The 14,249-nt window shown below is 49.4% G+C and overlaps 1 pseudogene; it reads right to left on the reverse strand.

Annotated features, from left to right (window-relative positions):
- Positions 1-3,732: 3,732 nt before the first annotated feature.
- LOC107523819 (small ribosomal subunit protein uS14 pseudogene) lies at positions 3,733-4,135 on the reverse strand (annotated as a pseudogene).
- Between the last annotated feature and the right edge of the window lie 10,114 nt (positions 4,136-14,249).

Raw genomic sequence — 14,249 nt, forward strand, 5'->3', positions numbered from 1 at the left:
TGTGCTGAAAAGTGAGACGGAAAGGGGCTGCCGTGGGAATGGGGCGAGGAAGGCGGCAGTTTTCATATCCCACAGGGAAAAGTGTGCCCAAGACTGAAAAATCGAAAGTAAAATTTAGAGACAAAGACGCGTGCCCCTCAACACACATCAGCTGAAGGAAGTCAAACCAGTTGTCTTGGGAAAGAGGGGCAGGAGAAAAGACAGGAGCAAGAAGCAGTGATTTTCAAAACAAACTAGTACAAACACCTGGCTCTTGCAACTAGATGCAGGCGGCCCGCCAAAGGCCCGCCCCGCCGGCTGTTTATTTCGGTGACTGCTGCGGGTGGAAAGCGGACCCAGGGCTTCCCACCGAGTCCCACCCGGGCCCTGTCCCTCGTCTCCGGCTTGCTAGGGATCAATCTAGACGGGTCAAGGGCGCCTGTCACTCTAAGCCGCTTGGCTGGTGACTTGGCTTCACCTTTTCAGGTCCAGCTGGGCTGGGCCTGGGAGATGGCTCTCTTTAGTCTCTTCCTGAGATGGAATCAAAACTAGCCCAGGGCCTAGAGGGCCAACTACCAATTTACAGGGAGCCCAGAGGCTGGAGGAAGGAGCTGGAGGCTCCCCGGGGGATCTAGGCTGTGAGAAACCTCAGGGCAAATGACAGTGTTTGTTCAAATACATTGCAAGGAAGGGGAGAGGGGGACCTACAGATTAAAAATGATTTAGGAGACATAAAAAAAAAAAAACACAAACACACACCTAGGTGCATATATAACTGATGAAATCTTAAGAAAGAAATGAAAAGAGGCGACAGGAGAGGGCTGCAAACAAAAACAGCCGAATTATTCCCCTCGGATTTTGTACATGGCAGTGCGTCCTGGAAGCATGGATTCGTTTTCCTCTAGCAATTAGGTACTGCACTGCTGTCCTCCATAAACAGAATTATAATGATCTCATATTACTCATGACTGTATTAAAATCTCCCAAGTATGTGTTTTTCAGAACCATTTGGGCAGAAGGCAGCATCTGAATCATGTCTCTACAATGGCTCAATCATTTCACCAAGAAAAAAAAAAAAAAGTCATAATAAGATTTCCAATTTTTAAATGGTGATTTTTTGTCTTGATTTTCCCCCTCCCCGCCCCCCTTCGCCTCGCTCGTCTCCGGATCCCTGCACGGCCCCGCCCGCCGTGCACCAAGGGGTTAGGCAGGGAGCTCTAGGGCAGGAAGACGCCTCAAACTGAACCAACGTTCCTTAAAAACTAACCCGTGGCTCGCACCGTGCTCAGCACGTTTGCACACACCGCTTTCTCATTTAGCCTGATTTTAGGATGCCGTAGGCCCTCCAGAGTTTGCTCCTTACTATTAGATACACTGTCTATGCCTTCATTGCCCCCCCACACACACATGCACACCCCAGGAAAATACAGTGAATCTGTTACAGGCCTGCTTTGCCCCGAATGGGACATCAGGACACCATGTCTCTTCGCCGATTTTCCATCGCCTATTGGGGCCAAGAGAAAGCAGCTGAATCGACTTGTCATTTTTTCAGTGACTAAATCTCACATTTCTGAACCAAGAGTGCTGTTCTGAGTGACAAGTGTTTTCTCACCTCCCTGTTTCTCCTGTTCCCCAACCTATTTATTTACCACCGGTTGGCAATGAGTAAATACACCCAAGGGGGCAAACATTGGAGAGAATTTAAAAATATCATGGCTTTCCAAAGGCAGTTACAAAAATAAAGTGCTTGCCTTAACATCCTACAAGTTTAACTTAACTTCTAGCTATGGTGTTGTCAAGGGCAGATAACTAAGTCGGGGGTGTGCAGGAGGCAGCTGATCAATGGCTCTCACCAATGATATTTCTGTCTCTCTCCCTCTCCCTTCCTCTCTCTGAGAGCAATAAAGATATAATTAAAAAAAAAAAAAAAAAGGTATTTCAGCAAAATTTACACAGCATATACAGCTGATATAAATTATCTAAACATACGCACAAAACCATGTTATATGTGATATACATATGGAGAGCACATGCACGGAGGAGAGGTCTAACGTTCACAAAATGAGCTGGTAACAAGAAGATGGAATCAGGGATGGTAGTCAAGGTGGGCTTCTGCTTCATTTGTAATGCTTGGATCTGTATAGAGAGAAAGTATGCAGGGACCCATTACATATTCAAAATTCCTAAAATAAAAATATAGAAAACAATTGCTAAGAAAAAAAAAAAAAAGTATGCCCAAGCTCCCACAGTTGTCACCCCTGTGCTGGTGGCCTGACCTTCGGGGCGGCCTTCTACGGGAGCAGCCTGGACTCCTTCGTCCTGCACGGAGACCGGGGGGGGGGGGGGGGGGCGGCGGGGAGCACCTACTTAGGGTGGGATCATGCACTGAGCGTGCACCAGTAGGGAGTGGCCATTCCAACCAGAAGGTTCGCCACTCCAGGGAACAGCCTTGCACTTGTCACCATGAGCCACACAGGAGGCCCCAAACCTTCACCCAGCTTTTGGGCTTTACACAGGAAAGTAAGGCCAGTTCTACGCAGCCAACAAGATAGGACTGCTCCAAACTGAGCTCCCTCCCTCTGGTCCAGGCCAAGGCTCTATGAAGCATTCGGGGACCCCAGACACACAACCGAAAGGGGGCCGGGGCATCAGAGGGAGAGCTCCCGGGCCCTCTGCCATCACCATGCGGTGGAGGGCTGAGTAACCTCTGAAGAAGGCACCGCACCCCACAGTCCCTGTGACCAAATCATAGCGATCTCGGGGGTTATTGGTCAGCAAAGTGCCCCTTCCTCCGTCTCACCGGGCTTATTGTCAACAGCAGGTCCAACAGACAGCGTGGAGCTCGCCTCCGGTGAGGCGGCTACAGTAGAAAGTACAATTACACAGCCCAGTTTGGAGGGAGACTTTCTAAACATAAAAGAGACATTTGTGCCCAAGGGTCACAGCTATTTCCCAGGTCCCGGCGGCGTGGGGGGCAGAGACCGTGGGTGCCCAGCCAGCCTGGCCTGCGATCCCCACGCTCAGCTCTCCGAGCCTCACGCCCCCACACAGCTGTGCAGGTTCTGCTCCCACCGCTGGCGGGCCCTGCTGTTGCTGTCTGTCTGTCTTGGCTGCTGCCCACGTCCTCCAGTCACACCCACACCCCCAGGCTCCCAGACGGGGAGGAGCGGGCCCACCTGGGAGGAACATGGTCTTCCCACCTACCTGAGAGGAAGCCGAGCCTGCGGCTGATCACACTGGCCTTTTCCTCTCGGGAGACGCCCTGGAGGCAGGCAGCTCAGGGCACCTGAGGAAGCCTCCCTGATGAAAGGCCAGTGCCCCGGGACGGCTCACACACCTTCGCTCTCTCCAAACCTAGAGCTCCCTGCCATCCAGGCATCCAGTTATGTGACATTCCTCGGGGCTCCTTTATTTTTTCATGCAGTCTTCCCAGAGTCCCCAGAACCTGGCCATCACCAACGAGCCCTCCACACAAACACAGAAAGTGAGCGTTAAATGTAGTGCCAGCGCAGGTCCTGGCGTCACACCCTCTGGGTCTGAAGGTCACCTTGACCATCGCCAGCTGTATAACCTTGAGCTGTAGATGAGCCTTCCCCATGGGGATCCCTTAAAGATGAAATGAGTGTGCCTGATGGGCTTCACACAGCTCTGGCTCACATGAGAACTCCGAGAGCGTGGTCCATGTCTGTCCCAGGGCCACCTGGGGAGGTGTGAAGATGGAGCCAGGCTCACAACTATCCCCTTTTTTTTTTTTTAACTGGAGTCCAACATGAATACTCTTATTTAACTGGGGAAAACAAGCCACAAATTTTAAAAATGCATCCACTGAGAAGATAATAGTAAATTTTTAAAAGGAGATTTCTAAAACCACGCGACTATTCCATTCACATTAAAACTCTCTTAGTTGAAGTTTTTATTTTATGGACAGAGCTAGCATTCTCCGGTAAGGCAGATGTCCTGACTGACCCATTCAAGGAAGTTCACTTAATCCAACTTAAGGAGGCCTGAATCCTTCGTGCGCTGATGAAAACACTGGGGGCACACAGTGAGTCTGCATTTCTGGATCAGGCCCTGCTGGTTTGAGCAGACTCGGCAAGAATGAGAACCCCGGCCCGAATTTTCTTGGGTGGCTCCGGTAGAGCTGCTGGTGACCCATCGGGCTCTCCCAGATGCCACGAGGCAAAAGGAAAAAGGCAAGAGTGGGGATTCTTCTGAAATTATGCTGGATTGATTTTGATTTTGTTTCTGGGAACTTCAAGTAACTAGTATTTGTAGAATCATAGATCTTAATACTGGCAAGGCCTTTAGAAGATCATGTGGCCCTGCCCAGCTTCAGGTGACATTTTCTTATTCCCACCCCAGGCCAGGAGAGCTCAAGCGACTTGCCTAGAGTCTCATAGCTAGTTATGGATGGGGGCTCAAAGGAAGCTAGGATGTATCCAATAAAATTAGACATCTGATTGCTTCCTTTGTCTGTGCATGTCCATGGTTCTTGGTGTCAAACTCTCCACCCCCTAAGGACCGAGAGAGTTTCTGGACAATGACTCTGCTGTCCCTACAGGCTCAGTTATAATGAATGCTTCCTCAAGTCTTATCAATTTTTTTTTAAAAAAAAAGGCTATAATTATAATAATAACAAGGTCAATACCATTCTTCTGTTATCCTATCGGCTTTCTTTTTAGTTCTGAGAATTGCGAAATGACAGCGAGGGGTGGGGTTTTTTTTTTGGTTTTTTTTTTAATCCCCACCTGAGGATATTTTTTCCATTGCTTTTCAGAGAAAGTGGAAGGGAGGGAGAGGGAGAGAGAGAAACATGGCTGTGAGAGACACATCAATTGGTTGCCTCCAGCACATGCCCTGATGGGGGCTGGGGATCAAGCCTGCAACCCAGGTACGTGCCCTTGATGGGGAATCAAACCCACAACGCTTCGGTGTACAGGCCAAGGCTCTAACCACTGCGCCACATCGGCCAGGGTGGATGCTGACCATTTTAACCCCTGTTTTGCTCCCCTATCTTGACGTAGTCTCCTGTCCTCTCTCAAACTTTTCGCTTCCAAACCTCTCTGGTTCCCTGCCTCTCACTGGCCAACCCCACATCAGCCTCCCCCAGCCGGCACGCCCCACTCGGCCAAACAAAATCCTGATTAACGATTAGATTCAAAGTACAGTTCTGCATCCAATTCCAACGTGTAGATTTTTTTCCCCCCAAAACCACCAAGCAATTCTGCAACACCAGCTGGGTGTCCTACAACTCAATTCTGACACTATCTACTCAGAGGTGGCACCAGATCCCACAGGTTACGGGCTCAGCCCTGCAAGACTCCCCTCTTCCACTTGGGATGCCAGTTGCAAGTCCAGATGGACACCCATGCTTCTGGCCAACTGGCTATCAATCGGAGGTTCCCACAACCCCCTCCTGGGCTTCAATTCATTAGCTAGAGCGGCTCACAGAACTCAGGAAAGCAGTGTACTTACTAGATTAGCAGTTTATTATAAAGGATGTAACTGAGAAACAGCCAGATGAAGAGACGGACACGGGCGGAGCGCAGGGAGAGGGCTCAGAGCACCCATGCTCCCTCCAGGTGGGCCGCGCTCCCCCACATCTACACGTGTCCGTCCACCTGGATGTTTTCCACGCTTTGCCCTTCCAGGTTGTGCTAGAAGCTTCATCAGGTAGTCAACGGTTGGTTAAACCAATGAGTGATTAATTCACTCTCCAGCCCCGTTCCTCTCCCCTCCTCAGGGGTCAGGGGTGGGACTGAAAGTTCCAACCCTTTAATGGCTTGGCTGGGTTCCCTGGCCCTCGGCCAGGTCCCTAGATAACCCAGGACTCTTGAAAGTCGCCTCATTAACAAAACAAAAGACACTAGCCGCTCTCATCACAGGAAATGCCAATGGTTTTTGGAGCTCGGTGCCAGAAAAGGGAACTGAGACCGAATATATATTTCTTACTGCAAATCACAACATCACACTGATTTGTCACCATTATCTCTAAAGCACTTCCCCGGGGACAGCATCCAGCACACTTACTTTCACATTGAGAAATGTTTTTCTTTTGATCATAAATAGGACTCTATCAGTATGGTTATGTATGAGTTGGTTAACTCCCCTCACCTCGCCAGCTAACCAGCCAACACACCCTGTTATGCGACTAGTGAAATGTCGCTTATCTCTCTCACCAGCTGCCTTATTATTTCTTACCTGGACCCATGCCTCTCAGGCTGTCCCCTCCCTCTGCAGCCATTCCTCCCATGGCTACCAGGGCTCCACACCACCGTCCGGCCCTGGCCTGGCAGCTCAGCTGGTTAGCGTGTCATCCTGACAGGCCGAGGTTGCCGGTTCGATCCCTGGTCAGGGCACATACAAGGATCAGCCAATGATGCATGAATAAGTGGAACAACGAACCAATGTTTCTCTCTCTCTCTTTCTCTCTCTCTCTAAACTCAATACATAAATAAGTCACTGTCTATTCACATGGTTCCCATGTTGAAAACTTTGGCTGCTGAGCCCGGCCGGCGTGGCTCAGCGGTTGAGCATCGACCTAGGATCCAGAAGATTGTGGTTCGATTCCCGGTCAGGGCACATGCCCGGGGTGCAGGCTCGATCCCCAGTCGGGGGTGTGCAGGGCCAGCCGATCAATGACTCTCTCATCATTGATGTTTCTCTCTCTCTCTCTCTCTCCCTTCCTCACTCTGAAATCAATAAAGATATATTTAATAATAAAAATTAAAAATAAAAAACTTTGGCCGCCTTTGGTTACATGGAGAAGTGAGTTCAGATTCTGCCAGCTGGTCACCAAGGCCAACTCCCCCTGCCCTCCTGAGCAAGTCCCCCTTCCTCCCTCCTCCCTCCTCACCCCCCTGGGTTGTGCATCCCTCCAATCAGCTGGCACAATTCTCTGCCCAAACTCCCTATCCCTATAAAATATGAGGGCCTCCTCGTAGAATCCCTTCCTGACCCTGTTTTAATTTTCCTCCCAGTATTTCTCACCATCTGAAAAATAGGTTTTGTTATTTATTTGTACACTGCCTGGCTCCTCTCCCTAGAACGTTGTAAACAAGTAAGGTGAGGTTTTATCTTTTTCTATGTTTTTATTTACCCTGTCTCCCCAGCACCTAAGGCAGTGCCTGGCTCATAATAGGGCCTCAATCCATTTTTGCTGAATGACTGAATAAATTGCTTTATTGTAGTCATACTACCCACAGGGCCCCAAGCAAAAGCCGCTTTTATCCCACACTGTTCCTGTCGAAATTGGCCTCCTGTGTTTTCGTGGCTGTTTGCTTCTGCCTCTGCCTTAGGGCTTCCCTGAATTGCCTTCCACCTGGGGGCACCTCTACACACACACACACACACACACACACACACACACACACGCGTGTGCCCCTATAAGGTAAAGGAACCATTGCATGCAGGAAACTGAGTCTCAGAGAGGTTAAGAAAAATGCCCAGTCTTACCCCTGGGAGGCAGAAAGCCCCAATTCTACTCCAAATCAACCCGAATCCGGAGGCTACCGAACATCCTTTCCAGTAACCTTGGTGCCTCTCAAGTGTCTTAATTTGGCTCTAAGAAAAAGCACTTTCCAGTAACCATTTAAAAAGAAAGAAAGGAGGGAGGCTCGGGGAGCAAGGAGTAAAGAAAAAGAAATAATGCTGCCCTGGCCGGTTTTCCTCAGTGGTTAGAGCATCAGCCCGTGGACGGAAGGGTCCCGAGTTCGATTCCGACCAAGGGCACGTGCCTCGGCTGCAGGCTCGCCCAGGATGGGGGACAAGCAGCGGGAGGCAACCAACTGATGTCTCTCTCTCTCTCCTTTCCACTCTCTCTGAAAAAGCAATGGAAAAATATCCTCGAGTGAGGATTTTAAGAAAAAAGAAACAATGCTGATACTTTTCTTCGCGCTCTGCCCAGAGGGCAAGGCAACTTGGGCAGCATTAGGTTCAATCAGAGTGGAAGCAGCTCTCTCTAGCTCATACCTAACAGACAACATCCCGAATAATGGTGCCCTTTTCCCCTCAGACAGCCTCTCCTACGTGACTTGGTTTCTGGTTGTTTGTGTGTTTTTTTGCATGCCTGGTACTGAGGACTGAAAGTAGGACAAGCCTCTGGTCACACCCACACCGTTACAAGGCCCTCCCTCCTCTCAGAGGCCACCTCCCCATTTTCATGACAACGGGCATATGTGATAATGCCTATCACTTTCGTATCATGTTAGTAAACAGCCTCACGCTATTCTAAGATTTTTTTATAAACAGTAATTAGGCCTGTTGGATACACACCTGGAATTTGCAGTTACAGATGCAGTTTCCTACTTCCCTCACCAGGTGGCGTCGAGATTTTGATGACCCAGGGCCTGGGTCCCTTCCAAAGTCAGGGATCTATTTGGAGAAACAGAAATAAATGTCTTGAAAGAGGTAGTTGGCATCTGTATGTGTCTGTGTGTTTACATCCATAACAATAACTTTCTAACTAGAACCTGTTAGGAGAAATTACAGGTTGCCCTCAGAGAATCCCTTCGTAAAAGCACTTCTTCAAAGCAAAAATATAAAAGGAATCAGATTTACGCCCTATTAAGAGAGCTCATACTTACCAAATACTTCTTTTATAAGACAACAATGGAATATTTCCTCCAGCCCGTGGGACCAGTAACCTAAAACTGTAAGTGTGGGTTATGCCAATCCCCAACCCGGCCCTCTCTAGAGGTTAGTTTTCCAGCCTAGACTAGCGATAAAAATTGTACATTTTTTCAAATAAACGAAGTTAGCCTGATCCGGAAGGCAAGGCCCCCTCCTCTCTCGTACCAGCCAAACTGAAACCGGCTTTAAAACATGGCTGCTTTTCCACTTTTTCTCTTCCTGTGGCCTAGCCAGTAAACGTTTTGACAAGAACCAACTCAAAGCTCACCTGGTGTTGAACACGTGTCTCAACTTGTTCTTATTAAATCTCTGACGTGCCCAGTTCACTGAGCCACACTTGTTCTCACCCTTCCTCTGCCTCCCTTCGACCTGCCCCAGCGTTAACGCAGGGTTTTCACTCCCCAGGCAGTCGAGCCAACAAGTTCAGGTGGAGGCCCAGTGGTTTCTCCTGAGACACACACTAATATTAGAAGGAGGAATTTTGAATCCTGGCCCATTCCTGGGACTGACGCCCCTCCCCATTTTCATGTCCCCGCTCCAGAACTCAAATGAAATCCCGGGATTGCGAATTGGTTTCATTTTTACTTTGGAGTGAGATCAGTTAAGAAGGGGGATGCGGCCCTGGCCGGTGTGGCTCAGTTGGTTGGGGCATCGTCTGGTGCCCGGAAAGATCGCTAGTTTGATTCCAGTCAGGGCACATGCCCAGGTTGCAGGTTCAATCCCCGGTCGGGGTGCATAGGGAGGCAACCAATGGATGTTTCTCTCTCACATCAATGCTTCTCTTTCTCTCTCACTCACTCTCTCTCTCTGAAAATCACTAAAAACGTATTTATTTATTTATTTATTTATTTATTTATTTATTTATTAAATATATTTTTATTGATTTTAGAGAGAGGACGGGAGAGGGATAGGAACATCAATGATAAGAGAGTCATTGATCAGCTGTCCCCTGTATGCCCCCTACCAGGGATCAAACCTGCAACCTGGGCATGTGCCCTGACCGGGAATCGAACCACTATCTCCTACCTCCTAGGTTGATGCTCAACCGCCGAGCCACGCCCGGCAGGGCTAAAAACATATTTCAAAAAAAGAATGGGGGTGCAGAAGGTGTTGAGGTAAAGGTTGCACCTAAACACACACTTGGATGTAATGCATAATCCCACGCGAATTCCCATGTCACCCCCTTGGTCTCCCCCATCAGCACCAGAAGCCCTCCAGTCTCCTCCTCTGTGGCTGCTCCCCCCCATTCTTTACCTTGGGTCTCCCCCACTCTGTGGGCCGTGCAGGAACGCAGTGCAGGCTCACGGCTTCTCCACCGCCTCCTTGCCCCTGAAACAGAGTACTCTGGGGGATTTTAATATGGCAAATACAGAGACAATTAAAAAAAAAAAAAAAGCAAATGCAGAAAAAATTGCAATATGTCCCCAAAGTGTTAGAGTGGCATTTATTCCCATAATGCCTCAGCACCTAAGTGGATCAACAGGGATTTCTCTTAGCTCTTTCTTTATTCTCCCTTTGCCTCTGCTTGAGACCCAAGTTTCAACCGAGCATCGCTTTTAATTCAGGGGCCGATGCCGCTCAGCCTCCTTCAGCAAATGTTTCCTTTGATCCTGCAGACCCAGCTCGCAAATAACCCTGTACAGGAAGACGCGAATCGCACGGTGGCCCCAGGAGCTTTGCTTGCAAACCTAATCATACTCTTAGTCGCCTCCTACACTGTGAGGCAGGTGTTTTAGCGCCGTGTCTCCCACTTAGCAGATGGGGGGGCTGAAGCTCAAAAGGGCTAGTGATTTGCCCAAGATTGCATGGCTACTAAGTGACAACATCAGGACCTTTGCGCTTGACATCCCAGAGGGAAACCTCAAAATAGTCCTATTTCTGGCAAGTAGAGTTGCAGCTACTTGCACAACGTCAGGTGTGTTCCTCGTGGCAAAGTGAGGAGGTGGGGGGGAAGGAGGGAGGCAGAGGGGGATCACTGGGGCCCATGGCATTGCTCACAGCCGGCTCTGCGTAAATTTAAGCAATTAAGGAGCCATAGGGCTAACAAAAAGTCTCCTTTACAAACGGAAGTGCCTTCTGGGAAGATTAAACCTCTTTCGGAGACACCCAGACTAGCCGGATAAACCACGGGAGTTGCTCAGTGCAGCAATTCAAGTGCGGAATGCTTAACCACAAGTCAAGAGGTCTTTAAAAATAAGGTGTTCTTTACACAATGGGAGAGCATATAGCAATGAGAATGAATCAGCACCGACCACATGAATAAATCTCCCAAACAGAAGTAAGTGAAAGAACTCAGACGCCAAAGGATACGTATCAGATGATTGCATTTTACAGAGTTCAAAAACAGGGAACCCAATCCATGGTGTTTTAAAGCGGGATACTGGCTGCATTGGGTGGGGCGGGTGGAGGGGTGGAAGGGGGAGGGATGGAGGCTGGGAGTAAGACAATAGGGGGGCACTCACTACATCCTTTGCCTCTGAAACCCTGAGTATGGGCCACAGGCCTCAGAGTCAGGCAGAACTGGGTTCAAATCCTGGTTCTGCAACTGAGTGACTCTGAACGAGTACCTGAAGGTACTCGTTCAAACCCTGCGCCTCGGGTTTTCCCATCTATAAAATGGGGCTAATGATACCTTCCTCAAAGGGTTGGTCTGAGGAGTCAGTGAAACAATGCATGTGAAGGGCCGGCAGCCTGCGTAGGCGCCATAATAAATGGTAGCTGTGAGCATCCCGCCCCGGCTGCCGGAGAACAGATAGGAAAGAGCGAGGCTTCTGTGGTGCACGCGGGAGGGCCAAACTAGCCCAGTGATCAAAGATGTGCAGAGTCCACAGAATGCCCACAGAGAGGGCTGTTTCTCCCCTCCCCACCGCCCACGATGGCTCCTGAATTGTGTTGCCTACAAGTGCAGGCCAGTCCTATGTAGCCCATACAAAGCCCTTTTGGTCCCATCCATGCAGGCTCTTGCTAGGACATGTGACATTAACTAATTTGCACCGATGCTCTCCGGCAGTTTACTGGATTACCCTGCTGGTTAAGCAGAGTGTTAACCAGAGCCTATGACATACAAGGCCTTGACCCAGGCTGAGTGGAATCTGTCTTCCCCCAGGCCAGCAAGGAGCCAGGGATGTCTCCGGCACCCACACAGGGATCACTGGTCAGCAAGCAGAAGGAGCGTCCACAACGTGGATGAGACCGACAGGAAGCCTGGGCAGGAGGAGGGGTTCACTGCAGAGGGCACGGGAAACTTCTGGGTGAGGAAAGTGTTCTGTAACCTGACGGAGGCGCTGGTTACCAGGGCGGACGCATTTGCCAGAACCCATTGAACTGTTCGCTTGGAATGGATGCAATTCATTTTATGCAAATTATCCTATAATATAATTGCTTTTAAAAGAAAAAGAAATGGATGTCTTAGTCACTCTGGGAGTGACCTGGGAGGCCTCAGTAAGGACAACCTCAGCACTTCGTACATGGCCTTGTGGGGGCACAAAAAATAACTTTTCTCCCACCTTCTAAGTTCTAGCTGGGCTCAAAATCAAATTAACATGAGAATTTTCTAGCCAGTGTGGCTCAGTGGTTGAGTGTCATCTGATGCACCAAGAGGTCCCCGGCTCGATTCCTTATCAGGGCACATACCCAGTTGCCTGCACCATCCCTGGTAGGGAAATGCAGGTTTCTCTCTCCCTTCCTCTCTCTCCAAAAATATCAATAAAAACATTTTTTTAAAAAAAGTTAACATGAGACAGATTAACAGGAGAAAATATTCAAAATTCATTATAGATGCACATGGGGGAAGGGGTGCCATAGATATGAGATCTAAAGACCCATTGGGCAGTTAAGGTTCACATGCCAATTTGGACAAAGGGGGGGCGGGGCAGAGATTTGAGATTTTAAAGGGGAAGCAGGCAGTTCACAGGTAGGTGAGAAAGACCAAACATGTGACAAATGAATTCTTGAAGGACATGGGGAAATTCAACAGGCAGGCTCAGCCACGGGTAGTTTATGCCCATTGTGAGGCTGAGGTGATCTCTCTTCCTTCGAGCAGGTTTTTCTATCAGAATTCCTTGAGGCAGGTAATGGGGGAGGGTCAAAGATACTTTCTGTGTCTTTCCTTTCTTAATAACCAACCTAAAATCAATATCCCAAAAAGCATATTTTGGGGTGGTGGACCATTGGTCCCCCTTAGCCCCATGGTTCTTTTAGCACATTAGCATCTGTCCAGTACTCACAGTTAGCACAGCACTTTCTCCTCTTTGGATCATCACACCCACCCTAGGAGGTGGGCACAGTGAATCCCATTTTACAGCTAAGGAAACAGAGGCACAGCCCGGCTGGAAGAGCCGGCCCAAGTCTTCTGACTCCGAATCCCACCATCTTTCCTGGAAGTGGCCTCAGAGATGACCCAGGTCAAGGAAACTCGGGTCCAGGGCATGTAAATAACTTGACAAAAGTTGCGCTGCTAGTTAAGGACAGAGGCCAAATGGAAGGCGTGCCTCCTCCCACGACAAACAGAATGAGGGATGTCAACTGGGATCCTGCTGAATGCGGCTGGAAGGTGGGGCCCCCTCTGCAACACTCCCTGACCCGGATGGAGCCGAAATCTTAAACAAAAGCAAGGCCCCTCTCACTCGGCCTCTGCCAGCCAGGAGCAGCCCCCACCCCACCCCCCTTGAGTCCCCAGAGTCTTGTAACTCTAACAAACTACAGCAACGCACACATGCATTACCTCACCACAGTCTGGCTGCTTTCCTAGCAGCAATTGTCCAAAGCTTGCTCCATTTCCCCCCTTCTGTTGGCTGCGCACCCTTCGCCCATTCCTCCCGGCTGAAATCACAGAGCTCTGACCCCAGCGAGCCTGCGGGGGGCCTCCGCCTCCTCCCCAAAGCCCTTCCATTAGAAAGAGGCCCCTGGTGCAGCTTGGTTGGATCCTGTGGCCCCTCTGTGTATATATTCTAAAAGTATGTGTATGTGGGGAGCAGAGGGAGAAATATGATCATGTGTACATAGGGGGGGAAATCCTGGGAGAATCATAGGAACAGTTGACAGGGGTAAACTCTGGGGACAGGAATTGGAGGGTGGGAAGAGGGAGAATTCGACTTTCCCTTCTGTTTCTTTTCTGTTTTGCGTAAATTTTCCAACCAATGTACATGCATTCCATTTATTTTTGTTTTATGCCAGTGAGGATAGCCTGGGTGGGGACATTTTGTTTTATGTCAATGAGGATAGCCTGGGTGGGGACATTAGGAGCACTTTTCTTCTTATACTTAACTGTATTTAAAAAACAACAACACAACAACCACCAAAAAGAAACCCTCAGAGAACTATTAATTTTTGAAAATAAAATAAGCACCTAGAATGCACCACCTCCCTCCCTCCCTGTGACCGAAACATGCAACAACTTAAATAATAGAAAAACTGGGAATGATTCACCCAAACGAGATGGGGCCAGGGAGGGGTGTAGAAAGCCAGGGCCCCGGGAGTGGAGGCGGCTGCCCACTCTCAGTGAATGCATCGCTCTCCCCTTTGAGCCACTGTCACCCCTTGTCTTCCACCTCCACGGGGGTCCACTCCTGCCTGACATTTTACTCACCGGCGTGACTCGCTTCATGCCCCAGCCCCGACACTCCTCAGACTAATCCTTT

This window comes from Miniopterus natalensis, chromosome 10, assembly GCF_054644295.1.
Source record: "Miniopterus natalensis isolate mMinNat1 chromosome 10, mMinNat1.hap1, whole genome shotgun sequence".
Lineage (NCBI taxonomy): Eukaryota > Metazoa > Chordata > Mammalia > Chiroptera > Miniopteridae > Miniopterus > Miniopterus natalensis.